Source organism: Doryrhamphus excisus, chromosome 12 (assembly GCF_030265055.1).
Source record: "Doryrhamphus excisus isolate RoL2022-K1 chromosome 12, RoL_Dexc_1.0, whole genome shotgun sequence".
In the NCBI taxonomy this organism is placed as follows: Eukaryota; Metazoa; Chordata; class Actinopteri; order Syngnathiformes; family Syngnathidae; genus Doryrhamphus; species Doryrhamphus excisus.
In genome coordinates, this window is record NC_080477.1 from 9208637 (window position 1) to 9236483 (window position 27847).

The window sequence follows — 27847 nt, forward strand, 5'->3', positions numbered from 1 at the left end:
CGTGAAACTGAAGTGGTGTTCATGGCTGTCACTCACTCACAGCTCGTACACATGCTTATAGTTTGCGTGCACTTACAAACATGCACAGTCTCAGAGATACTCACAACACTATTTCCTTCTGAGTGTTAGATGGGGTGTGGTTTGCATGCTCCGAGCAGGAAGAGGACAAGATACAATATGTTTGAACGCTAGCACCCCTATTGCAGTACCCAACCTTAATATACACAAGGGCACTCCACTCAGTTCATTGTTGGTACTGTCCTTAAACTTGAACAGTACAATTCAGTACCATATGTTTGGGTGGCTGTGGGTGATATTTTCTGAGTATGGTACGTATATTTGGACCCTTTACCTATACTGCTTGGTGAATGTTAAAGGTACCAAAATAACAATTGGGCTGTACCTCTGTTTGCAGTCCACCATCCACACTGTATAGTACAGGGGTCTCAAACTCAATTTACTTGGGGGCCACTGGAGTTCGGGTCTGGGTGAGACTGGGCCGCATCAGGTTTTCAAAAAACAAAAACAAAAAGAAAACACATTTATTAAAAACAAAAACATTTAAAAAACTTTGCTTTGGTTCCAATTTTCTACAAGAAAAGCTCTGATAAAACATTCCACTGTTCTCAAATATCTTACTTTTTATTTTTCTACACAAAATAAGATGACAAATCAAACAAATCAAGAATAAAGAAAATCAATCAATCAGTAATAGAACAGCAAATAATAAAAACTTAAGAAACCACATATAGTTGGTGGGTAGACAAATTATTTTTTTCAGATTAAAATGAACAAAGCATTATTAGAGCCCTGTAGACATGACAAAACACGACTATAGTCACATTTATACTCTTTTTATTTACAACATATTGTGCAACTGCAGGGTCTTGAGACACATGCTAACTCGCAAACTAGAGAACTAGCGACCTAAACGGTAGCCTTCAAGTTATTTCCTTTAAACTTAAATAGCCAAAAACTTACCACTTCCACACGGATAGGGAGGATAACTATTAACAGTTATTTAACCTTTAACATGAACATTAATCAAACGTAATAATTTTTTCTGGGTACATGATACCATACAGCATCCATATCAAACTTGCGCGGGCCGCACTAACATTAAACTTTCATATCAAGACGGGGGCCTCAAACTAGTGTCCTGCGGACCACATTTGGCCCGCGGGCCGCGTGTTTGAGACCCCTGGTATAGTACTTCAAGGGAGGAGCTCGGCACCAAACTGTTGAAGATGCTGTGACAATGGTGGACTCTCTTCATGGTTTTCAATGGGCTGAGAGCAAAAAAAAGCCATGGCATGCAATTCACATCCTCAAGCCACTCAGTGAGCCTCCTGTGCTGCATATTGAATCAGTCTTTTATTAGACTTTCTTTCTTTCTTTTGACACCCGCGTCTGCATGGGAATAGTGTCACATGGAGTCTTCACTGTGGAGAAGACCATGCATGAAATATGATAACTTTCTCATGCTTTGTATTAAAAGGATTTGTTGACCTGTTGAAAGTATTCACACATTAGGACATGATGGGCAGATTCATTTAATTTGTTAATGTGTGTATGTACCGTATGTATGATGTACATATGGATGTGTATGTGTGGTTTATTTGTTCATAGAATATACACACACAATGATGAACAACTTTGTATTTGTATACCTTCTTCCCCAAAATACAAATTTTCCACAATACTCTGATGAGCCATTCAGGACAAGACATTATAACAAAATAGTCTGTTTTTTATTTAGTGTGGCTGCAAAAAAAGGGCCCGAACTAATGTGAGAAACACTATTAAGTTTTAACGGTTTGTAGTTAATGTTGGAGAGGGAACAGTCTAAGTGAGACACAGTGTGGAAAGCAAGCCATCCCAGTGTGTGTCATGTATACACTTTAATCTGATTAATCAGTTTTCAAATTAATTCATCATGATTAATGACCATTTGCTGCTGTCTCTGAAATGTGCGTATTTTCACTGTATTTTAGTAAAAGAAAGACAAATGACAGGACATGATAATCCATATTTGTATGTAGTAACCACTCTAAATGAACTTTGTTCTACATTATTTTTATGGGAAAAAATGATTCGATTTTCATTCATTCATTCATTTTCTACCGCTTATCCTCACGAGGGTCGCGGGGAGCCTATCCCAGCTGTCTTCGGGCGAGAGGCAGGGTACACCCTGGACTGGTCGCCAGCCAATCACAAGGCACATATAGACAAACAACCATTCACACTCACATTCATACCTATGGACAATTTGGAGTCGACAATTAACCTAGCATGTTTTTTTGGAATGTGGGAAGAAACCGGAGTACCCGGAGAAAACCCACGCATGCACGGGGAGAACATGCAAACTCCACACAGAGATGGCCGAGGGTAGAATTGAACCCCGGTCTCCTATCTGTGAGGTCTGCGCGCTAACCACACAACCACCGTGCAACCCATTCGATTTTCATTCATTCATTCATTTTCTACCGCTTAGCCTCACAAGGGTCGCGGGGGTGCTGGAGCCTATCCCAGCTGTCTTCGGGCGAGAGGTGGGGTACACCTTGGGCTGGTCGCCAGCCAATCACAGGGCACCACTCAAAAACCCAATCAATTTTTTTCAAAGTTCACTGTATTATAAAGATAAAAGTTATAACTTTGTTTGAAACACACTTATGAATAAGGTGTGAAAAACTTCACACACACACACACACACACACACACAATATCCATTATTCAAAGATCTATTATAATTGCTGCAGCATTTTCTTATAACCTGCAAAGCTATCTGGTCTTGAAAGGGTTAAGGTGACTGTCCTGCACACGTGCCTCGACATCCATCATGTTTCTCAGTAACCAGATCATAGCTTCAATCATGGGCAAGATTACATAGTTTTCTATTAATCTCGCATATTAAGCAGAACCATTTGTGAAAGCAAACGGCCCGGAGAGGCCATCCCTTCACTTGTTGTTCCCAAATGTAATTAGCAAACATAAAGACATGTTACCAAGGGTCACGGGACATATAGATTGCTCTGCAACTCCCCCGTCTCTGGCTGGCTTGTTGCAAGAATGAACATTTTGATGTTTAAGGATTCCTGAGGGTTTCTGCTCTTGACTAGTAGACTGAGAGAATGAGTTCATGTAAAGTGTGCATGATTAGCAGCACATTTTACAATTACAACCAGTCTGTGAGAAGATATGATGTATCAATGTACATATGTCATAAATCTGTTTGAGATTTCAAGTCTCAAAAGTTCCAAATGTAAGAGAAGCATGAGAAGATTTCATTAAGAATCAAACAGGACACATTTGGTGGCGTGTCTGAGCAGGCTGGCTTTCCAGATGGAAGCTTAAATAAAAGAGTAAGTCGGTGTTTAAGATCTCTGATGATGGATAGATGGATCTGTCCTTTGACAAACAGCTGCCACACTTTTGAGTGCTGCTGAAATACTTCACATCAAAGAAAGTTGCAATCACACTGTTGACATGTCACAGTAAAAATTCTTACTTTACCTTGAAGTATTTATGCAATAGAAGGACATTTTTCATGTGATTTGTACGTAATAGATAATATTGTTGTATAATGAGTCAAACAATAACAAAAAGCAATAAAATTAGTATTATCCTCAGGACGCTGTGCTGTCGCTGTCATCACTTTGAATAACTTAGAATTTCTGATGTGCACAATATCCAAAAGATGACTGTAAACACTGTAGTATGCATGTCAAGTACTTGGAAATAGTACTTTATGAAGAAACACTACACAATTACGCTGCTTATCTTCTTAGTCTTAACCAAAAATCATCTTGTGATACCCTTCTTTGGTGTGTCTGCAAATTTAAAATGTGTCGAGGGGTGTCCCAATACCAATTTAATATCGGCACAGCCCATACATACTTATATTACTTGTTTAGTCATCTGGAATGTTAGAATGGAATGGAATGACATTTATTGTCATTACACAAGATGTACAACGAGATTGGAGAGCTTCTCCTTTCAGTGCAGTAAAAAAAGTACACAAAAGTAGAGTAAAAAAGACAAGATATATACAAGATATATACAAGATATCCAAAATATACACATAGTATTGCACAGGAGCATATGCAGGAGCAGACATATTGCAGATATATTAATTTTAGTGCAATGATAAATGGGTCATAGTGCAAATAATGACTGGTGTATACAGATGAGTAAAGTCACATATGAGTGTATTGAAAAGGCTCAACCAAGTGATACTACTCAAACAGAGAATAACAGTCAGCAACAGTAAGTATGAGGAAAATGTACTTTTTGGTGTATTTGGTGTATCTTTTAAACACAACATTATTCAACTCGAACACCAACTGTTTTTTTTTTGTATTGCAGACAATTTTTTTTTTAGTGGCGTCGCACAAAGTGCAATGATGTTAGTCAAATTGGAAACTTCACCAGCTCTGTGCCACCACGGGAAACTTGTGCATGACAAGTTTTGCAATGCTTGTTTCAGATTTCCGACACGACTGACATCACTCATACTCCTTGATAAACATGCTAGTAATGCTGGCATGCTGTTGTTGTGATCATGTGTGATTTGCATGCCACATAGAAGTACTGCTGCTTGATAGAATTGCTGCTGTGGACTCCGGAATGGTCTGTTTGTTTGTATAGGAGCGCCAATACATAGTGGTATGAAAACATTTGGGCACCCCCGATCATATTTCCTTTATAAATCAATGGCTTTTGGGTTTAGCCATTTCAATTAAATATATCATATAGCAGACAAACACAGTGATAGATGAGAAGTGAAAGATACTAAATATCTTTTTTGATGTAAATACTGAGTACATTATGTAAATAATGAATACAAGGATGAAGAGTCTTGAACCAGTCATGATGTGCTATATACGTATATCACTATATTGACACTTACTATGGTACCCATTATGTCATTGGATGGTCATATCACCTCATACTTGGGTATGAGGTGCATTATTAAAAAAAATAAAATAAAAACTTAAACTGTATTATAGAAAGCAGGAAGTGAACAAATGTAACAGTTACTGATTGTAAAAGTACCAGATGGAGGGGTAGGATTTAATAAGCTTTGCTTCTTCCTACTCATTTTGGACATGTGGAACTGTGAACTGATTATGGGATGCATTCAATTGTAATCTGATGCATGTTCAAATGAAATAAAACCATTACCATTACCATTACATTTGATTTTTGCAATAATTTAACAGTTAAAATGTGTATGCCAAATGAAGACTGCCATCCAGAGGCTTTAACTTTCACTCGATGCTAAGCTTTGCTAAACAGAAAGAAAACAAGCTCCTTCTTTTGACATTCTTTGACAGAAAGAAAAAAAAGGAAAATATTGCATTGATAGAGAGGACTGTGTGGAATTCTACACAGGTGCCTGTTTGACCCAAGAAGCTAACATATATATTCCCGATTTCTACAATGACCTATTCAGAGGACACCATATGAGTGATGACAGTGATGAAGATTATGCAGATGATGTATCAGGGCTTTATTTAGCCCTCTTACCTCAAATGACATTGGAGAAGCTCAGTGGTAACTTGGAGAGAAATGTATCTGGTTTCTATCTGTGTGACTTGGCTCAGACAAGGAGGAGGAAGAAGAGTCGTATCCTCTTACAGTGAGGGGCAGCGAGCTTTGGGACAGATCTATTTACTCAGGGAGTTTCATTGATTGGGGGGAAAAGGTGGTGATGTGGTTGAAGGTGCACGTGGAGAAGAGTGGGTCACTGTGGCTATTGATCATGTGCCATAACCTCCCATACGATGGCTGTGCATTTATTGCACTGCAAAGCTGCTTGGCGGGTTGTTTCTTGTAAAAAAAAAAAAAGCAGCAGGAAAAACAATGTGTGCTCAATGAAGGGGCCCAACAAGTCAATCAGATATGGTTCACTTAATCAAATCAATGTTTGTCTTTTTTTTTTTTTAACAACACTTGGCTTTAACTAAGATGTAGTATGTCAATAATAGTTTTAAACTAGTCTCTAGTTGATTTGCAAAAGAAGCATCACATATTGTAAGTGGGGAATATTGATGATGTATTATTTTATCACGATTTTAGTTAATAACGAGAAAATTCCTGCAAAAATTTTGAACCTCGGGCCCGGTGTCTGCTGTGCCACGCCGCCGAGCAATGCCATGCGTACATTACATGAGGAATTTAGAAAAAAAAAACATGCTAACTGTTAGCATGCTAGCATCTAGGGAGATAGCGAAAGTGTCTAGGCAGTCCTACAATATCCCTGCATCAAGCCATGTCTGGATTAGCCTTTAGATATGAGAAATACAGCTAAAATGTTAACATGCTAACAGATATCATGCTAGCACCAAAAGTGCAGAGAAAGCATTCCTACATCATGCTATGTGTATGTAGGCTTTTAAACAGGAGTAAAATAGCCAAACTTATAGCCAAACTTCCAAGATACTAACAGTTAGCATGGTGACATAGTGTCCACACACGGATGCCTCCCTGGCGAGGTGTTCTGGGCATGCCCAGCCTGGATAAAAAGGCCCCTGGGCAAACCTAGGACACGCTGAAGGGATTATGTCTCACAGCTGGCCTGGGAACGCCTTGGTGTCCTCCCGGTGGAGCTGGAGGAGGTGGCTAGGGACCGGGAAGTCTGGGCTTCCCTACTGAGACTGCTGCCCCTGCTACCCAGACCCGGAGTACTGTAGCGCCTCAGCATATTGCAATGTTCTGTATATTATTGTTTGATTAGCAAGAATAATGATATAATACATTAAAGGCTGCACGGTGGACAAGTGGTTAGCACGCTCGATTCCCCCCTGTGGCATCTCTGTGTGTATGTTCTCCCCGTGTGTGGGTTTTCTTCGGGTACTCTGTTTTTTTCCCACATTCCAAAAACATGCTAGGTTAATTGGCAACTCCAAATTGTCCATAGGTATGAATGTGAGTGTGAATGGTTGTTTGTCTACATGTGCCCTGTGATTGGCCCTGTATTTGATCAGGATATATGCAAGTTCTGAATCATACATAAAATACATTCCTAACACAATTCAATGAAGAAATATTAACATTTATTTCATGTCATGTGAGGCTGTTGTACTGTATCTGAACGTGTAGGTGTGCCAGACATGGCCTGTCAGAGTATGATGCAATGACGTGTGTGTAAAAGAGCAGACTGCAACCCTGCTAAAAAAAAAAAAAAAAAAAGAAAAGAAAAGGCGGTGAGTACTTGTGGTCGCTCAGAATTGTTTGCAGTGTCATTTTTAGTTGTTCATTGTTGGTGCTCTCCTATGTTCTGTTATCCACTCGAAGGTTATGGTTTTTTAGATTGAGGGCAAAGCCCACAGCTGCCTGCTTGTTTTGTGGGATTGCGTTGTCAATACAAAGAGGCAGCAGCGCTGGAATTATTTGCAGCGTTAATCGTGGTTTGATGATGTCATTCTCAGTGACCTGAAGGCAAATTGACCCCTGTTGTGTGAGTATTTCTTAAATGCCACCTGCGCAATTATAGTTGGAGTGTCCCTGAGCTGCTACACATTGGGTTTGTTTTGTCCGTGACACACACACACACACACACATATATCTACAGTTTAAATTGCTGACCCATACCTCCACATGTTCTAAAAAAACATGTTCAGTGAATGTCAGTTGGAATTATATTCCCAACCGTGATGGTGAAATTATTTATTCATTATGAGAGCATCATGAGAGCATTTTGCCATGAAAATCCAAACATATCAGCCCAGCACCAATATAATACATTTGCATGAGCTCCCAACATGCATTTGTTAGTATTTAAATTTCAATACACAACAAAACAAGTCATTTTAGTTAAACTCAAAAATTCTAGAATTAGGGAAAAAATAACCAAATTGTGCCAAAATAAACAAAGCTAAAATGGCATACTAAAAGAAGAAAAGATACAATTCTCCAGAGCGATACATAATTTATGCTCATGACTTTTACAAGAGACATTGTGTGTGTGTGTGTGTGTGTGTGTTACAAGGCTTCCTCGATAGATTTGTGGATTTTCATGGCTTTTTCATTAGGAAATGCTAAATAGTAATAATTAATATTGGACATCTTAATATGGATATATAAATGCCTGTATGCCCAAGTATAGTGGAACCTTGGTTACCATCAACCCAATACAATACACTCACATGTGACTTTACTCATCTGTATACACCAGTCATTATTTGCACTATGACCCATTTATCATTGCAATAAAATTAATATATCTGCAATATGTCTGCTTCTGCATATGCTTATGTGCAATACTATGTGTATATTTTGGATATCTTGTATATATCTTGTATATATCAATATATATATATATATATATACGTATATAATGTATATACAATATATAAATTGTCTTTTTTACTCTACTTTTATATACTTTTTTTTTACTTGACTACTGCACTGAAAGGAGAAGCTCTCCAATCTCGTTGTACATCTTGTATAACGACAATAAAGGCCATTCCATTCCATTCCAATTAGAAAAGCAGAGGCTTGTGGTGTAACTGTGTTAGTTAGCAAAGAACTACAGAATCAACCACTAACCAGGGCTATCCAAAGTGTGGGTCGGAAGTCATTTGAGGCCCGTGGCTGTTTTTTATTGGCCCATTCTAAAAATAGCATTTTAAAAAGAAAACTGTTACAAAAAGACAGTAAAAAAAAATAAAAAATTTATAAAAAAAATTAAAAAATTGAAACATTTGCAATAATTTTACAACAGTAAAGTAAAAAAAATATTAAGAGAATAAAGTGGTAATTTTATGACAATAATGTCGGAATATTATATCATTTTAGTAGTTAAAATACTACAGAAAAAAGAAAAGTTGTAATATTATTAGAAACAAACACAAACAAAATAAAGTTATAATGTTTGGAAAACATCAATAAATAAATCAAATAAAGGTACAATCAATAAATAAAGGTATAATTGTGTGTGTTGTGCTAACCTCGGTAGCTTTGCATGAAAAGAAAATGAAAGGTAAGGAAGAGGTGATGATTGAGGAAGTTGAGGAAAAACTGATAATATTATGACAGTGAAGTCAAACGGCATCCATCCATCTTCTATGCCGCTTATCATCACTAGTGCTGTGGATATGCTAGCTGACTTTGGGTGAGAGGCGGGGTACACACTGGACTGGTCGCCAGCCAATCACAGGGCACATATAGACAAACAACCATTCACACTCACATTCATACCTATGGACAATTTGGAGTAACCAATTAACCTAGCATGTTTTTGGAATGTGGGAGGAAACCGGAGTACCCGGAGAAAACCCACACACAGGGAGAACATGCAAACAGAGATGCCAGAGATACCACTCGTCCACCGTGCAGCCTTTAATGTTTTTCATTATTTTTGCTAATCAAACAATAATATCCCGATCCCCCGACTGTGTGGCCTACATGATAACCACTCGGCGGCCCTCATTGGTAGAAATCTTCATCTGAGGTCAATATTGGCATGTGTACTGCGTACCTTAGTATCCTAAATACTAAGTACTCTGTGTGTCAACGTCAGCGACAGTGTAGCTCTTTCTCACTGTTTCAAATTGACTCTTTTTCAAGGTGTTCTTTTATTCCAGCATGGTGATGTGGACCACCACTTTTGCAGCTTTTGATCATGAATTATAAACACGGAGGACTTGCCATGCGTGTGAAATGGCATTGTTCACAGTTTGTGTCACATCAGTGAATGTTTAACTAGGCACAACAAAACCTGTTCAATATTTCACAATGCAGGGAGCAACTGAGTGATGAGCTATGGCTGCACTTCTGCTCTTTCAGCCCCGACTCCTCCTATCTCTCCTATCTGATGTCACATCCTCTGATGGGCCTCTGTAGTTCATCTGCGTCATAAAACTGTGCTTCAAAAACACTTTCTCAGCTGGTCAACAAGTGTTGATTCATAACCCTTCTAACCTAACTACCTAAGTTTTTTAACATTATAACCACTGCAGTCTAATGAGAGTCAATATATGCTGCATGTTAATTACTGTGGGTGTCTTGTACTTGGTAGTGATGTAGCACTTCACTGCATCATACTGACTGTCTTACTATTTTGACTCTGGAGGTAATTGTTGGAAGCAAAATATTACAAACGCTTCAATATTATATCAATAATAAACAATACTACACCACTACAACCACAAACAGAGCAGGATATTTGATACATCTTATTAGAGCAGGGGTCTCAAACTCATGGATGCTAGTTTGAGGCCCCCGCCTTGATATGAAAGTTTAATTTGTTTAATTTGTTTTTTGATTTGCTTATTTATTTTTCCATCTTATTTTGTGTTGAAAAATTAAAATTAACATTAAACATTTATTTAATAATTTAATAATGAATAAAAATTAATTTGTTTCATTTGTTTTTTGATTTGCTTATTTATTTTTCCATCTCATTTTGCGTCAAAAAATAAAATTAACATTAAACATTTATTTAATAATTTAATAATAAATACAAATTAATTTGTTAATTTGTTTCATTTGTCATTTGATTTGCTTATTTATTTCTCCATCTTATTTTGTGTTGAAAAATAAAAATGAACATTAAACATTTATTTAATAATTTAATAATAAATTTATATATATAAAAATATAAAAATATTATAATTTAATGTTTTATCAGAGCTTTTGCAAAGAACCAAAGCACTGAAAAGGTTGAAGGTATAGCAGAAGCATTGAAGACTATTATATTATATATATACAGTGGGGCAAAAAAGTATTTAGTCAGCCACCAATTGTGCAAGTTCTCCCACTTAAAAAGATGAGAGAGGCCTGTAATTTTCATCATAGGTACGCTTCAACTATGAGAGACAAAATGAGAAAAAAAAATCCAGATAATCACATTGTTTGATTTTTAAAGAATTTATTTGCAAATCATGGTGGAAAATAAGTATTTGGTCACCTACAAACAAGCAAGATTTGTGGCTCTCACAGACCTGTAAGTTCTTCTTTAAGAAGCTCCTCTGTCCTCCACTCGTTACCTGTATTGATGGCACCTGTTTGAACTGGTTATCAGTATAAAAGACACCTGTCCACAACCTCAGACAGTCACACTCCAAACTCCACTATGGCCAAGACCAAAGAGCTGTCAAAGGACATCAGAAACAAAATTGTAGACCTGCACCAGGCTGGGAAGACTGAATCTGCAATAGTTAAGCAGCTTGGTGTGAAGAAATCAACTGTGGGAGCAATTGTGAGAAAATGGAAGACCTACAAGACCACCGATAATCTCCCTCGATCTGGGGCTCCACGCAAGATCTCACCCCGTGGGGTCAAAATGATAACAAGAACGGTGAGCAAAAATCCCAGAACCACACGGGGGGACCTAGTGAAAGACCTGCAGAGAGCTGGGACCATATTAACGAAGGCTACCATAAGTAACACACTCCGCCGCCAGGGACTCAAATCCTGCAGTGCCAGACGTGTCCCCCTGCTGAAGCCAGTACATGTCCAAGCCCGTCTGAAGTTTGCTAGAGAGCATTTGGATGATCCAGAAGAGGATTGGGAGAATGTAATATGGTCAGATGAAACCAAAATAGAACTTTTTGGTATCAACTCAACTCGTCGTGTTTGGAGGAGAAAGAATGCTGAGTTGCATCCAAACAACACCACACCTACTGTGAAGCATGGGGGTGGAAACATCATGCTCTGGGGCTGTTTTTCTGCAAAGGGACCAGGACAACTGATCCGTGTAAATGGGAGAATGAATGGGGCCATGTATCGTGAGATTCTGAATGAAAACCTTCTTCCATCAGCAAGGGCACTGAAGATGAAACGTGGCTGGGTCTTTCAGCATGACAACGATCCCAAACACACCGCCCGGGCAACGAAGGAGTGGCTTCATAAGAAGCATTTCAAGGTCCTGGAGTGGCCTAGCCAGTCTCCAGATCTCAACCCCATAGAAAATCTTTGGAGGGAGTTGAAAATCCGTGTTGCCCAGCGACAGCCCCTAAACATCACTGCTCTAGAGGCGATCTGCATGGAGGAATGGGCCAAAATACCTACAACAGTGTGTGAAAATCTTGTGAAGAGTTACAGAAAACGTTTGATCTCTGTCATTGCCAACAAAGGGTATATCACAAAGTATTGAGATGAACTTTTGTTTTTGACCAAATACTTATTTTCCACCATGATTTGCAAATAAATTCTTTAAAAATCAAACAATATGATTATCTGGATTTTTTTTTCTCATTTTGTCTCTCATAGTTGAAGCGTACCTATGATGAAAATTACAGGCCTCTCTCATCTTTTTAAGTGGGAGAACTTGCACAATTGGTGGCTGACTAAATACTTTTTTGCCCCACTGTATATATATATATATATATATATATATATATATATATATATATATATATATATATATATTTATTTATTTATTTATTTATTTATTAATATTTAATGTAATTGATATTTATTAATATTTTTATTATTTTTTAATTATTATTATTTTCTTTTTTTAACATATATATATATATTTTATTTTTTATTTTTTTACCTGATGCGGCCCAGCCTCACCCAGACCCTAGCTCCAGTGGCCCCCAGGTAAATAGCGTTTGAGACCCCTGTATTAGAGCATACATTTGCATGTGCAGCATTAAAGGGCAAACGGGTACATCAAGGTTTGGGTCTCAGAATTCCAGTAAAAAGCCAGGAATTATTAACGCAGGCTCTATTTAACAGAAGTACCACAAGAGTGCAGACATTGTGAATGGAGCTAAAAAGAAGCAAAGGCTTTGCTCTTCTCATTTTGTGAGCAACGTTTGCACCGGAGACCCCTCATCTCCTGAGCCTCAACCTCAGCTTTTCACCTCCTCCACTTATGCAGGAAGTTGTGTGATTAGGCAGTCGCTAATCAGATGTGACGAGGCAGGCTTTTAAGTCACACACCATCATGCATGCAGCCTGCTTAAATGTTGATGGGTGCATGAGAGATTAACGGGCAAGCATACTGATGGGACGTGCACTTCCTTGGAGTGGTCAACCTGTAGAGGACTTGTGTCTGGATAACATCCTGGATGATGTTAGTTTGTTTGTAGAAGTACGGGACAAAAGACTTGGACAAAACTTGACAATTAGAATGAAATGTTACTTGTCCATAGGTATGAATGTGAGTGTGAATGGTTGTTTGTCTATATGTGCCCTGTGATTGGCTGGTGACCACTCCAGCCCAAAGACAGCTGGGATAGGCTCCAGCACATCCGCGACCCTTGTGAGGATAAGCGGTAGAAAATGAATGAATGAATGTGGACAGGGCCGATGATGCTGGTTCATTGTCTAGGATGTATGCTGCCTCTCGCCCAAATTCAGCTGTGATAGGCTCCAGCATACCCCTGCAACACCAGTGGGGACAAGCGGAATAGAAAATAGATGGATGTTTGTGTCTTGTAATTTTGGTGTGTTGCTTTGCACCCAGCTTGTGCTGTGATTTTTTTTTTTACTTTTTGCGGACTCCTTCTGCTGTACTTTTTGACCCGTTTGTATCACATATTTTTTGTGCTTTTTGTTCTGTAAACCTTTTTTGATCTCACTTCATGTCTGTCTGCTTTAGGATTCTAACACACGGCTGTGCCGCCCTTGTGACACCCTTGGTGGAAAAAGTTTTGGACAACCCTGATGGAAAGAGTTCTTCGTTTCTTCGTCCTTTTTTATTAGAGTAGTTGAGAAAGATCCTTCATTCATTCATTTTCTAACTGCAAATATTGCTGAACTGAAACACAAACACTGACCTTTATTTATAACGTCTTCGGCCATCTTGGATTGGCTTTATCTCAATGGCATGCTTGGGTGGAAGAATTCATTCATTCATTCATTTTCTATCGCTTTTTCCTGTGCTGGAGCCTATCCCAGCTGTCTTCAGGCGAGAGGCGGGGTACACCCTGGACTGGTCGCCAGCCAATCACAGGGCACATATAGACAAACAACCATTCACACTCACATTCATACCTATGGACAATTTGGAGTCGCCAATTAACCTAGCATGTTTTTGGAATGTGGGAGGAAACCGGAGTACCCGGAGAAAACCCATGCATGCACGGGGAGAACATGCAAACTCCACACAGAGATGGCCGAGGGTGGAATTGAACCCTGGTCTCCTACCTGTGAGGTCTTGCACGCTAACCACTAGACTGCCGTGCTGCCTAGTTGAGAAAGATGACTCATAATATTTGTTCTTCCTCTATGTGAATATTACATAATTCCTTAAGCTAATAGAAACAATGTTCACCGTAAATGGCTGCACCTTTCTGACAACCTGCTTTAACAGGCAAAATGCTTTAAAAAAAAGAAAGTCCTACTATTTGGGGAGTACAAGTCAAGGATCAAATGACATTGGCTCAGTGGTAGATGTTTCCAACAAAAAGCCACAAGATGGATAAGCAGCTAAAGCCAAGTGACAGGCAACAATAAAGCAGACAGGAATGTAGACATTTACATTTTGTCATAAGTCGAGCTCCAACGCACCGTGCTGATGTTTAGCCTCAGGCCTTGCCAGACAGGAAGGGATTTGCTATGCTATCGTAATGTTTGATCACTGCCATTGCACAAGCACACATATCACAAAGGTGTCGTGTCTCGCAGATGTTCACTCCTGGTTCTGGGGCTTATTTAGATGTAAACAGGAGGATCTCAGTTTGATGATGTAAGCCAAGCATCCTTTGAGTCTTCTTCAGATGCGGTGTAAGGTACAAGGGATGCCCAGGCAACAAAAATGGCGTGTCACTGTGTGTCACTGTGTGTCACTGTGTGCTATATTGGCATCACAGCACAATTACTTGGTCGTGGAGAGAATGGAAGTTTAATCAATGTATGGACCCCGCCCCCTACCGTCAATAATGAAAATGACATCTATAATCAATTAGAGGATGCTCTGTCTTTAGACTTGTCACACTGACAACAACCAATAAAACATTTAGGGGGGGCATTTAGACATACAGTAAAAAATACATAAGACAAAAGTTGCATTAAAAAATTCAGCCTTTTCAAAAAGAATAATGCTAACTTTTCATTGACACTATCGTAGAGATATTAATTTAACAATATAATGTGTTTTTGTAGTTTTTGTAGTATTTTTACTTGTATTTTTATTTTTACTAAAAATACATAAGACAAAAGTTGATAAAAAATTCAGCCTTTTCAAAAAGAATAATGCTAACTTTTCATTGACACTATCGTAGAGATATTAATTTAACAATATAATGTGTTTTTGTAGTTTTTGTAGTATTTTTACTTGTATTTTTATTTTTACTAAAAATACATAAGACAAAGTTGCATAAAAAATTCAGCCTTTTCAAAAAGAATAATGCTAACTTTTCATTGACACTATCATAGAGATATTAATTTAACAATATAATGTGTTTTTTGTAGTTTTTGTAGTATTTTTACTTCAGCAATCTCACATGTGAACTGGTCAGGCGCCACACTTTTTAATGTATTTAATAGTATCTCAATCAGCAGTCAGTTGGTCAGTTTATGTGGTGTTACTGAGTTCATGTTTATGTTTAAGATTAAGATATGCCTTTATTCGTCCCTCAGTGGGGAAATTTGTATTGCACAGCAGCAAGAGTACAGAGTCAGTTAAGCAGTACAAAATACACAATATAGAAAAATAATCAATATAAACAACCCAAGTATTAACAAAAATCAACAGTTTTTCCCAGAGTTATATACAGATTGCTTAGAAATAACATTATTGACCTTTAAATGTCGGAGGAAATGATGTTTCTTAAGGAAGAGACTGATCGTTAAGCTTTGTATATTTTAATTCTTATTTTTCAGATGCCAGAACTGCAAGAGAAGATTAATTTTGGGGGGCAACATGATAACATAAAGAATAAATTATTTTTTTAATGTATAATACTTCCAGGTTTATTCCAAACCATGCTTTTCCATGTTCTTCTCCCCTAATGATGAAGATTCTGGGATGTATTACTAACTGGGGACCTCCTGTTGTTTGCAGGGAACACAGCCTCCTCTTCTGGACAAAAGTGAAAGTAGCAAATCCTATGATGAAGCTCTCATAACACAAGTGAGTAACACCTCTTGTTGCTATGAGCGCAGCAAATCAAGTTTACAGCAATGATGGCAATTCTTCAGGTAATGAAATAGCATTTTATCACCGTGACTACAGCGATGCTAAATGCTTTCAAAAATCAGCCGATAGTGACTCTCTCTGTGCCTCATAGGAAATCTTGAAATCCCAAATGTCTGTAGCCACTTCCTCAACAGATAACCAATAATTTGACTTGAGAAAATTCATATTATTGCTGCGGGGAGCGTTAAAAAGTGTTGCATGATCGATGGATCTGATTAGTTTGCTTTGACCGGGAAGCTAATCAGGCGAAAGGGATCAATGGCGTGGTTGTCACACCGCCTTGTGTTCCTTCTCGCTTCAGATAACTGCAATGTAAATGATGGGACACTAGAGGAAATCCTACCGGGACACATACTAAAGTCTTCTTGTGCTGCATGGCGCATGTGGGAATCTGTGCACACACTTTACCTCTTCTTAATCAGTCGTGTTGGAGAAACAACTCTCTATTATGCAGTCCTCTCTGAGTCTCTTATCATCATATTTGTCAGCACTGCTTTATTTCATTTTTCCATATCAGTTTTCTTTGCGGTGGCACGGCGGTCGAGTGGTTAGCACGCAGATCTCACAGCTAGGAGACCAGGGTTCAATTCCACCCTCGGCCATCTCTGTGTGGAGTTTGCATGTTCTCCCCGTGCATGCGTGGGTTTTCTCCGGCTACTCCGGTTTCCTCCCACATTCCAAAAAAACATGTTAGGTTAATTGGCGACTCCAAATTGTCCATAGGTATGAATGTGAGTGTGAATGGTTGTTTGTCTATATCTGCCGACCAGTCCAGGGTGTACCCCGCCTCTCGCCCAAAGACAGCTGGGATAGGCTCCAGCACCCCCCGTGACCCTCGTGAGGAAAAGCGGTAGAAAATGAATGAATGAGTTTCCTCTGCTGTTAATTTCACAGAGAATAAAGAGCAATTTATAAGAATTGACACGCATATATTGGAGGTTACAGCAATGGATACCTGCTAAATTCCAGCCTGGTGTTAAAAATAAAAAAATAAAAACACCATCCACACAAGTGGAGTTTTTCCCAGCTGCAAATAATTCTGGCCAATCAGAAGCCTGGAAAAGCAACTACAGCATTATATTGTCTTTGTTTGTCAATATGGCTGCACAGTGGTCGAGTGGTTAGATCACAGGCACACAGATAGGAAACCATAGTTCGATTCCCCGCTGGGGCATCTCTGTGTGGACTTTGCATGTTCTCCCCGTGCATGCATGGGTTTTCTCCGGGTACTCCGTTTTCCTCCCACATTCCAAAAACATGCTAGGTTAATTGGCGACTCCAAATTTTCCATCGGTATGAATGTGAGTGTGAATGGTTGTTTGTCTATATGTGCCCTGTGATTGGCTGGCGACTAGTCCGGGGTGTACCCCGACAAATGGGATAGGCTCCAGCACACCCACAACTCTAGTGAGGATAAGCGGTACAAAGTGAATGAATTAATGAATGTTTGTCAATATAGTGAGATACGTAGATTTCGATGTACAATGACATGCACATTATATACACTGCACTTGCTTACAGCCCAGGAAACATCATGAATGTTTTTTTTTTTTATATGTTATATGATATATATGTTATAGCACGAGCGCATGCAAGCCGACTGTTGCACGAAATGTAAATCTAAAATGTGCATTTCTAATGGTAAGCCAAAAAGCTCAATTTTACCCGTACACACAAGTCTGACTTTTTAAAAATCTCCTTTCTGGCTGCAGTTTTCCGAAACTATTCATTAAAAAAATATCTGTACTCGTGTGCGCATAGCCTAAATTTCAGCGGTTATGGGGATAATTAACCAGCAATTAATCGATTATTGCTCATGTTGCAGTTAAAACCAAATCAAGGGCACCTCTGCTGGTTGCAACCAAGTTGTGTACTCGATTTTGCATCAATTTCTTCAAATCACCATTTTCATCCTGACACATATTGCTAATGAGCAGCTAACCAATGAGTTGATTATTATGCTCATCATGATAACAACAGTATCAGTACCCTGAGATCTTCACAACAAAAACAACATGCATGTTTTTTTCCTGCAAGGTTGGTGAATCTTGCGTTGCAATTGGTTGTGTCTTTTATTTTTGGACCAATGGCCAGACTGACAGCCTCTGATGAGCAGCATGTATGAGCATGTCTGCTTCTGCATGTGTGAAAGGTGTACAATCACCTGATGATATGATACATGCATGTGTGTGTGTGTGTGTGTGCCTACCAAGAGAACAGAGAGCCCCTGACTCCCTATCTTGACAAAGTTAGGTAATTAACGACAGAGCCTATTAAAGGGGGAATATTCAGCCAGTGATAAATGGCTTTAATAACAGGGGCATGTTCCCTCTAACAGAGACAGATCCTCCCTGCCCACCAGATAAAACTACCCAGACTCCCATCCCACCACCCTCTTTATCTTGCCTTCTCCCAGTGGACATCTCCTCTTCATTTTCTCCGTCTTTTTGTTTCCTTTTTTTCCTCATTTTTACAAAAAAAAGTTCCATCTTTCACTCTTGTCAGTGTGATTTTCCTGCAAAGTTCAATTGAGCAGAAAAGCATTTTCATCTGCATGCATGCATGGTTGTGTTGTTAGACTCTTTGTGAAAGGGGGCATGCAAATTGGACAGTTAAGACGCACTAGGACCGATTTATGTTGCCGTGCAGCGCTTTTAACAGGAGCTGCGCTTCTGCTCTATGTGTCCTGGTGGGTTTAGGGGCCAAGGCCTGACCACGGGGGGTCACATCCATCACAGCCCCTCAGTGTGAGATAGGTCCAGATGTTTGTCCTCATTAGAACACAAGGAAACATTCAAATGACTGAACCCTAAGCAGACGTTCTTTATTCCCAATCAGTATGGTCTTGCATAGACGACGTAATGTGGACGATCTTACAGACGTGTGAGTTTCAGTCGGGATTCTTATTGTCTTCTTAACTAATTAAATAATCATCTCCCAGGACCAAAGTCAGTTAATCCATTAAATACACATAAGAATCGAATTAGGGTCCCCCATGTGTAGCAGGCTGGGGGACGGGTGTCATAGGGGACCCACACTGCAGACAGACATGACACACAATGCCAACACTTTGGGAATTAGTAGAGCATTTCCAAGTACCAGTGGCAATTGCTTCATTGTATTTCTTATATGATTATACTCACAAAATATTAGTTTTCATATTAAGTTCAATTTCTCATGGCTTTATTCGTCTTGACAAATGGTCAACTATTCTGAGCAAGATTAACATCGCTGATAATGTTGCTAATCTGTTCTTAATTGAAGCAGAAAGGGGAGTCTTCCACTATATTTCCCATTATAATTAGCTTGATAACATTTGATGAATTACAGCACTCCTTTCCGTCCTCCGCCAACATGACATACGAGTGTGGACATAATTCTTATTCATGCAGGGGCACGGTGACTGATGCCATTTAAATTACACCTCCTCCAAGGAAAGTATTCAGGAATACTTTGTGGAATGGGAGTTCACCGTAAATTGATATATCAAGAAAATGAAGGGTGTCAGAATTTGATTACAATGACAAAACTTGAAAAATGACTAATAAGATGAGCATCAGATGGAATGCACAAGGCTGAATGCTCCCTTCCGTTCATCTGGATGTTTTTAACATAACTAACATGTTCATTTAATGACAGGGGTCTCAAACTCAATTTACCTGGGGGCCACTGGAGCTAGGGTCGGGGCAAGGCTGGGCCGCATCAGGTTTTCCAAAAAAAAAAAAAACGCATTTATTAAAAACAGAAAAATATACAAACTTTTTCAGTGCTTTGGTTCCGATTTTCTACAATAAAAGCTCTGATAAAACATTCCACTGTTCTCAAATATCTTAATTTTTATTTTTCTGCACAAAATAAACAAATCAAGAATAAAGAAAATCAATCAATCAGTAATAAATAAATATAATAATAATAAAACGGCAAATAATAAAAACTTAAGAAACCACATATAGTTGGTGGGTAGACAAATTATTATTTTTTTCAGATTAAAATTAAGAAAGCATTATGACATGACAAAACATGACTATAGTCACATTTATACTCTTTTTATTTACAATATATTGCACAACTGCAGGGTCTTGAGACACATGCTAACTCGCAAACTAGAGAACTAGCGACCTAAACGGTAGCCTTCAAGTTATTTCCTTTAAACTTAAATAGCCAAAATCTTACCACTTCCACACGGATAGGGAGGATAACTATTAACAGTTATTTAACCTTTAACATGAACATTAATCAAACGTAATATTTTTTTCTAGGTACATGATACCATACAGTATCCATATCAAACTTGCGCGGGCCGCACTAACATTAAACTTTCATATCGAGGCGGGGGCCTCAAACTAGTGTCCTGCGGACCACATTTGGCCCGCGGGTCGCGTGTTTGAGACCCCTGTTTTATGACCATGCATGCATTGTGTGTCAATGAATAAGAACTAGCATGCTGGTATTGTGTACTGCATGCTTACTAACTACAATTGCTCTTTAAAAACTTGACGTGCAGTTGCACTATATTGCAATATATTAAATTTATTTTAAAAATGTACAACAGTACACAGCCAATCAAAAGAGTGACCATTTCTTATTTTCGATATGTAGAGCTTTTTGTAAAGCTATCTCCTCAACTGCTGCTTAATATCATCTGACTGAGACTGACGGCAGTTTAAACCCTCAACTACCCTACACTTTATACTCACAAACATAAACACACACAATGAGGTGGAGTTACAATAATTCAACACTGAAAACATAAGCACTCCCTTTTAACTTTTATTGACAATAAAGCCTGTACACAATGGACTTTTATTGCCCATTTTCTTACATAACTTATGATGATGTATTGCTGTCTGAAGTGTTTTGTACAACAAAAAAAACTTCTTGTACTTACAGTAGCAGCTACTACAGGGAAAACTATAAATCCTTATGTATATTAGTGGACTACATTTTTGAGCGTTTCAAATTTCAATTGCGTGCAAATACTGAGAAATATCAAAAAAATAAACTATACAAAATGATAGTAATGTCCAGATACTGTTGAAGTATGCCCACTAGTGGCTGCAAGGAGTATTACATCAATCAATCAACCAATTACCATCCATTCATTTTCTATATGCTGGAGCCTATCCCAGCTGTCTTCAGGCGAGAGGCGGGGTACACCCTGGACTGGTCGCCGGCCAATCACAGGGCACATATAGACAAACAAGCATTCACACTCACATTCATACCTATGGACAATTTGGATTGTTTTTGGAATGTGGGAGAAAACCGGAGTAAAAACCCACACATGCACAGGGAGAACATGCAAACTCCACACAGAGATGCCAGAGCAGGAGTCTGAGTCTCCTAGCTGTGAGGGCGCTAACCACATCCACCATGCTGCTTCAACCAAATTCCCTTGTTGTCATGAAATTGCTCCAGAAAGACATATAGACAAACATTCACATTCATACCTATGGACAATTTGGAGTCGCCAATTAACCTAGCATGTTTTTGGAATGTTGGAGGAAACCGGAGTACCCGGAGAAAACCCACGCATGCACGGGGAGAACATGCAAACTCCACACAGAGATGGCCGAGGGTGGAATTGAACCCTGGTTTCTTAGCTGTGAGGTCTGCACGCTAACCACTCGACCGCCGTGCTGCCTAAAAATAATATATTCCATACATAATGTAAAAAAGGAGAAGAAAGAATTATTCCACAATTCCAACATCCTTCCATTTTCCGCAACATATTTACTGTGACAGAGACTGCAATTCCCAAAGCGAGCAAAATGAATTACATTATGGATTATTGTGTAATTATGGCGCTCTCCAAAGTCTGATAGAGAAGGAAAATTGGGTTCTGAATATTTCATAATGCAAAGCACCATCTTTGTTGAGGAAATTATTTAGGGATAGCGCACTCATTTTCGGACTAGGTAAAGGTTCATTGCGAGGCACCAGAGAGCAGTAATGGGAAAATTCCAGCCATCCAAAGGAGTCATTTGAGGATGAACATGCCCGTCATTCAGTGAGGACATCATTACTCCTCAGCGAGACAAGCACACACTCTCAGCAGCCATCAAAAGCCATCAAACTATATGGCCGTTAGAGGTTACTTATTCCGCATATAATTCACAGTCATGTGACAAATATGTCCTTTTGTTTTTTTTTTCTTTGTCTGCAAATGAGCTGTGACTTCTCTTCTTGTTTCAGGCAAAACATCCAAGTAATGATTCGCCATTTATGGCAAGTCTTCTTTGGGCCTTCCTGGTAAAGATGATGCTCGGATGCTGCCATTTTTGCACGTAGCGTGAGATAACATCATCATTACCAAGGAAAAGAAAACAGCTTAAGGTTGGAAAAATGACACAGACTGGGATGTCAAAAGATAATTTTACCGCCTGTAGAAAATATATGAAGGAATGCCAGTTTTGAAAAATGTTGTGTTTAAAAGGCAAATCTAAACGTCAGAGAGACAGATACAATAACACAAAGAGAGTACTGCCTTCTGGGCTTCTAAACACAAAAAGGCGCAAGAATCCTATTTTTTCCCCAGTTGAAATAAACTGCAATTACCTAGCATCAAGCATACAAAGCAGCTCGCTCACATAGCCTGGAGATGAACGTCTTTGCAACATTACTCTGGCAAACATGGCAAAAGAAGAATGTGCTTAATGACAACCAAAGTACATTTTATCGGTCGAATAAAATAGCATGTGGACATGATATACAGCTGCACAATTTAATATGCCGCCATACATGAGGTATGTCAAAAAGTCTGCCGTTTCAACGATTGCATCAATTTTAATTGACATTGTGAGAGAGGTTTTCATTCCACGGCCACTATGGTCCAGTCCATCTATTACATCATCATCATCACCGTGCTGCCTTTAGTGACCTCATGAAGTTTTGTTTCTCTTTGTCAGAAGCCCACTGATAATATACAGTATATTAATCCATAATCCATGATACCTGGGTTCAGAGGTCTACTGTTGTGAGTAGTTCACAACAGTAGGAATTCATGTTCAAGTTATTTATTTACAAATACATTGCGTTAACTTCAATGTTCTTAGAAAAATGAACAATGAATGCATTCTTTTGAACTCGTTCATGCACAATGCCAACTAGAAGGAAGACTATATTGCCCTTATATTATGCTAATGACAGGTCATTTCAGTACACGTTTCTTTTTTCAGAATTCACATTTTCTATACTGATGATTTCAAATAACCCCAAATTGAACTGAAACTGGCTGCACAGTGGTCGAGTGGTTAGCACGCAGACCTCACAGCTAGAAGACCCGGGGTCGATTCCACCCTCGGCCATCTCTGTGTGGAGTTTGCATGTTCTCCCCGTGTATGTGTGGGTTTTCTCCGGTTTCCTCCCACATTTCAGAAACATTCATTCATTCATTTCCTACTGCTTTTTCCTCATGAGGGTTGCGGGGGGTGCTGGAGCCCATCCCAGCTGTCTTTGGGCGAGAGGCGGGGTCCACCCTGGACTGGTCGCCAGCCAATCACAGGGCACATATAGACAAACAACCATTCACACTCACATTCATACCTATGGACAATTTGGAGTGGAGGGTGGAATTGAACCCTGGTCTGCGCTCTAATGACTAGACTGCTGTGCCGCCCATTTAAAAAACATGCTAGGTTAATTAGTGACTCCAAATTGTCCAAAAGTATGAATGTGAGTGTGAATGGTTGTTTGTCTATATGATATCCCTGTGATTGGCTGGCCACCAGTCCAGGGTGTACCCTGCCTCTCGCCTGAAGACAGCTGGGATAGGCTCCAGCACCCCCGCAGCCCTTGTGAGGAAAAAGCAGTAGAAAATGAATGAATGTTTCTGAACTTAATTTGTTGGAATTTGTGGCTGACCTAACCTCAATCAAGAATGCATAGAAAATGGAGGCGTACCTCCGAGACAGACAGCTGGGATAGGTTCCAGCGTCCCCCGTGACTCTTGTGAGGATAAGCGGTAGAAAATGAATGAATGAACTTCCAAGACAAAGCATAGCATTTTTAATGTTGCTGAAATGTCCAACTGAATATGAATATGAATATGAAGGTTGTTTTTGTCCACTGTTTGTTAGACTGGCCTGAGTGAGTTTCCTGGTGAAGTACAAGCGCCGACAGCCACACCGGTGAGCCTGCCGTCCTCAGTTGGGTGACTTCCGTCTCCCTGGTGATGAGGGTGAGGTCCCCTGCGGAGATGAAGACAGAGGAGGTGGGCAAGATGGAGACAGCAGTGAAGGAGTCGTGTGCGCATTCCAGATCAGGTGTTTCTCCTTTAACGGTTGAGGTCGGGTGTCAGGTCAGTGGGAGCTAATTTTAACATGAACCAGCAGGGTGTCAAGGTTTATCTTAAACCTGACGTAGACCCACCGGGCCCTTCTCTTAGCATGCAAATGAGACAGGGACAAATGTCCTGTCACTTCTGGGGCCCCTTGTCCCAAAGTGCTTAACAGTCTTTGCTGTCACCCCCCCCCCCTTTCTCTCTCTCCTTCTCCAATTGCTTCAAAAGCCCTCTCATCCCATCCTCACTCTCTTTTCTCCCTCTTATGTTCTTTAAATGAGCTTTCCAACTCCACTTCTTTCTTGCAATTCAATTTTCCAAGGCCATTATCCCTGGTGTAATGTGGAGGTTAAATATATCAGGGCAGATGTTATGTGAAAATAATTAGTGCTGATGAATAATGCAGTCATTCAGTTGATGAAGGATGGTTGTCAGGGTAATGCAGGGACAAGGGAGGGGCCTCGCTGACAAATTAAAAATATTTAAACGCCCTTTTATAATATTACCAAGCCATCATAGTCTTTCGGTGATACCTTCTCCTCGACATGAAGATGCAGTGCATTACTCAAGTGCATCATCCGTCTCATTAAAAGGGAGAACTTCTCCCCACAGTACACTTTTCAAACCCTGTCCACACACTAATCATGTACACTTCCTGGTAATCATTTGCAGGACGTCCCGGAATCTTATCGACAGCCTATGTCTGTCTGTCAGATTCCCTTTTTATTTATTGTTATTACACTCGTTCTGCCTCTTACGATCTCATTCTGCACCCATCAGGTGACAATGAAGGATGTACGTTTTAAATCATCCCGTTTACAGCGTTGTCCCGGCCAATTGGCCGTCTTGAATCGATAATGTTGGACCAGAACGGCTTTGCCAGTGATAAATGGTCGCACGTCAACGCCATTTCATTAGACATGATGGTTACAGGAGGTAAGAGGAAAGTGCCTTTGACAGGAAGTCTAATGACTTCATTCATACGAGCCTGTAACGTCCTCTTATCCAACGCTCCGGACAGTGAAGCCTTGGTTTTTTGGGGCATTAATGCGTAGAATAATTATAGTTTGGCATACAGAAAACAAAGAGAACTACAGTAATTGTTTATCACAAATATTTCTTACAATTGGAATATTTTCATAAAGCATAAAAAACATGTTAATGACTGTTATGTTTAAACACTGTTTTGTTGTGCTTGATCTTGGGTTTGTTTTTAAGCAGGGAGCATCTGAGTGTGAATGTGAGTGTGAATGTTTGTTTGTCTATATGTGCCCTGTGAATGGCTGGCGACCAGTCCAGGGTGTACCCTGCCTCTCGCCCGAAGACAGCTGGGATAGGCTCCAGCACCCCAGCACCCCCTGCGACCCTCGTGAGGAAAAAGCGGTAGAAAATGAATGAATGAATGAATGATCCACACGAGACCGCAGATATCTGGCACTAAAAATGAAGATTTCAAAACCTCCTGACAAAAGTGAAGATATGGAGAAAAATCTGGTGATGTGTTTAGGTATGGATGCAAATAACCGGAGTTTTACATTTCCACGCAACCTGTGTTTACGTCACAAACAACATGGATGCCATTAGATCTGTGTTGGTTGCACTTTTTGCTTGCTTTCCCAAATACTGCATCATCCTGAAGAGCAGAGGTGAAGAAGCACTTTGAGGTCGGACATTTTCTCTCAAATAATCATTCCACGTCCAAGATATCTTCCTTGTAACAGGCTCCGACGCCGGTTTTGGGTAAGACCGGGATGCACTGCCAGCTGGTGGAAGATGGAAGTCGTGCTTCTGGAGGAATGGCGCAAGAATTCCTGAACAATTTCACGGTCCTCACTTTTATCCATGCGGTTATGTGTGGATGTTTTTTTTTTAATACAAGATTGTGTGGACACCATTTTTTTCATAAACAGAGATGGGGAAATATTTTTTAGTTCTTGTTTGCCCTGATGGTTTTGGTTTTGGTTCTGTTTAGGATTTTTAGTTGTGTCTTTCCCTTGTTTTGGTGACAGGATGGCGGCCATGTTATAGGTTTGGAATTTTTACCTCACCGTCTTTAGGTTTTCCTGGGTTGGCGCATCTTTATTTGGTCATAAAAGGCGTTTTCATCTATTGTTCAGTTTACAATAAACTTTGGTGACTTGATTTTCTCACCTTCTGTGTCCTCCTTACATATGTTACGTTCCCCATGTCATAAAAACAACCTTCTAAGTATAATAAGTAACATTATTAGAGCCCTCTAGACATAAACTAACACCCCTATTGTCACGTTTACACTCGTATTACCCAATATAGTGGACATTAGAGGGACCCAATCATATACCGATACCAAAACAAGACCAGGGAATGGCAAATAACAGGACCACCAGGTCTAGGCAGTTGGTAACAAAATCCCTAAACCGAGTTAGAGGTGTCACAGCCGTCCCTGCATGTGAAATGGGCACCCAGGACCAATCCCCCTGCAATCCCACTTTATACTCATCAAGAGGTTAGAGGTCCCCTTGAGCAAGGCACCAAACCTTCCATCTGACATTTGTAACTTGCCTGCATGTGTGGGGAATCTGTTACAGTAACGTAATGTAACAACCACTTACTGTACATATTAATAACTGCAACACTCCAAGGTGTAACCAGCGTCTGCCCTGAAGTCAGCTGGGATAGGCTCCAGCATACCCCCACTTACAGTTTGGTAAGAAATCAGCAAGAGCCGTCACTTTTTAGTGAACCGAACCAAAAGAACCGGTTCCCTTAAAAGAGCCGACAGCATGTTGTCATGGTGACTGTCTTAAAAAGTGTCATTGAAACTACAAAGTGTGTCTTTTGGAAAGGTTTTTTTTTTTGTTTTTGTTTTCCCCTGTTATTATTATCATTGTAATATTATTATTGTTATTATCATTATCATTATTATCATTATTGTTATAATCTTTATCATTATAATCATCATTAATATTACAATTTTCATCATTATAGGTAACAATTTTTTGATTTTTTTTATTTTTATTTTACAGACTTCATTGCTTCTTTTATCATTCCATCTGTTATTTTCTGAAATCCGCAGTATTTGTGCTTTTATTGTCAATTTATTAGCACACTTTTTTGTGACATTTACATATCATTTTCTGGATTGCATGTGTCTAATCTTGTGCATTAAAAAAAAAAAAACATAACCGAAATATCCTTATCTTGTTTTCAACTTCCCTCTAATACAGTAAACACTGTCCTACATTATAACAACCTACTCATTAACTATTAATACTGAACTAATTACTTTTGAACTGTTGACATAAAACTGCTAACATCATATCCTCTCCACAGCAAAAAGGACTTTTCCCTGACCCCCACCTCTACTCCCACCCCCCTCCCAAAAATACTGTTCTAATTGTTAAAGCCACAAATGAGCCCCTTCACAGCTGCTTTTATGGCAAATCAAGCAAAACTGAATGCAGCCAGACACGTGGGAAGTTGTT

General features: G+C 39.4%; 1 long non-coding RNA gene across 5 annotated transcripts in view; it reads left to right on the forward strand.

Moving 5' to 3' along the window:
- Nucleotides 1–27324, forward strand: part of LOC131139352 (uncharacterized) — a 95600-nt gene extending 68276 nt beyond the window's left edge. For 2 of the 5 annotated variants that reach the window (XR_009132231.1, XR_009132232.1), the window contains exon 6: nt 15968–16639. This is a non-coding gene — a long non-coding RNA (uncharacterized LOC131139352). Of the gene's footprint in view, nt 1–13561; nt 13784–15967; nt 16640–24180 lie in introns of those variants that run through there. The other 3 variants (XR_009132233.1, XR_009132235.1, XR_009132234.1) reach the window with 3 other exon arrangements.
- Nucleotides 27325–27847: the final 523 nt, after the last annotated feature.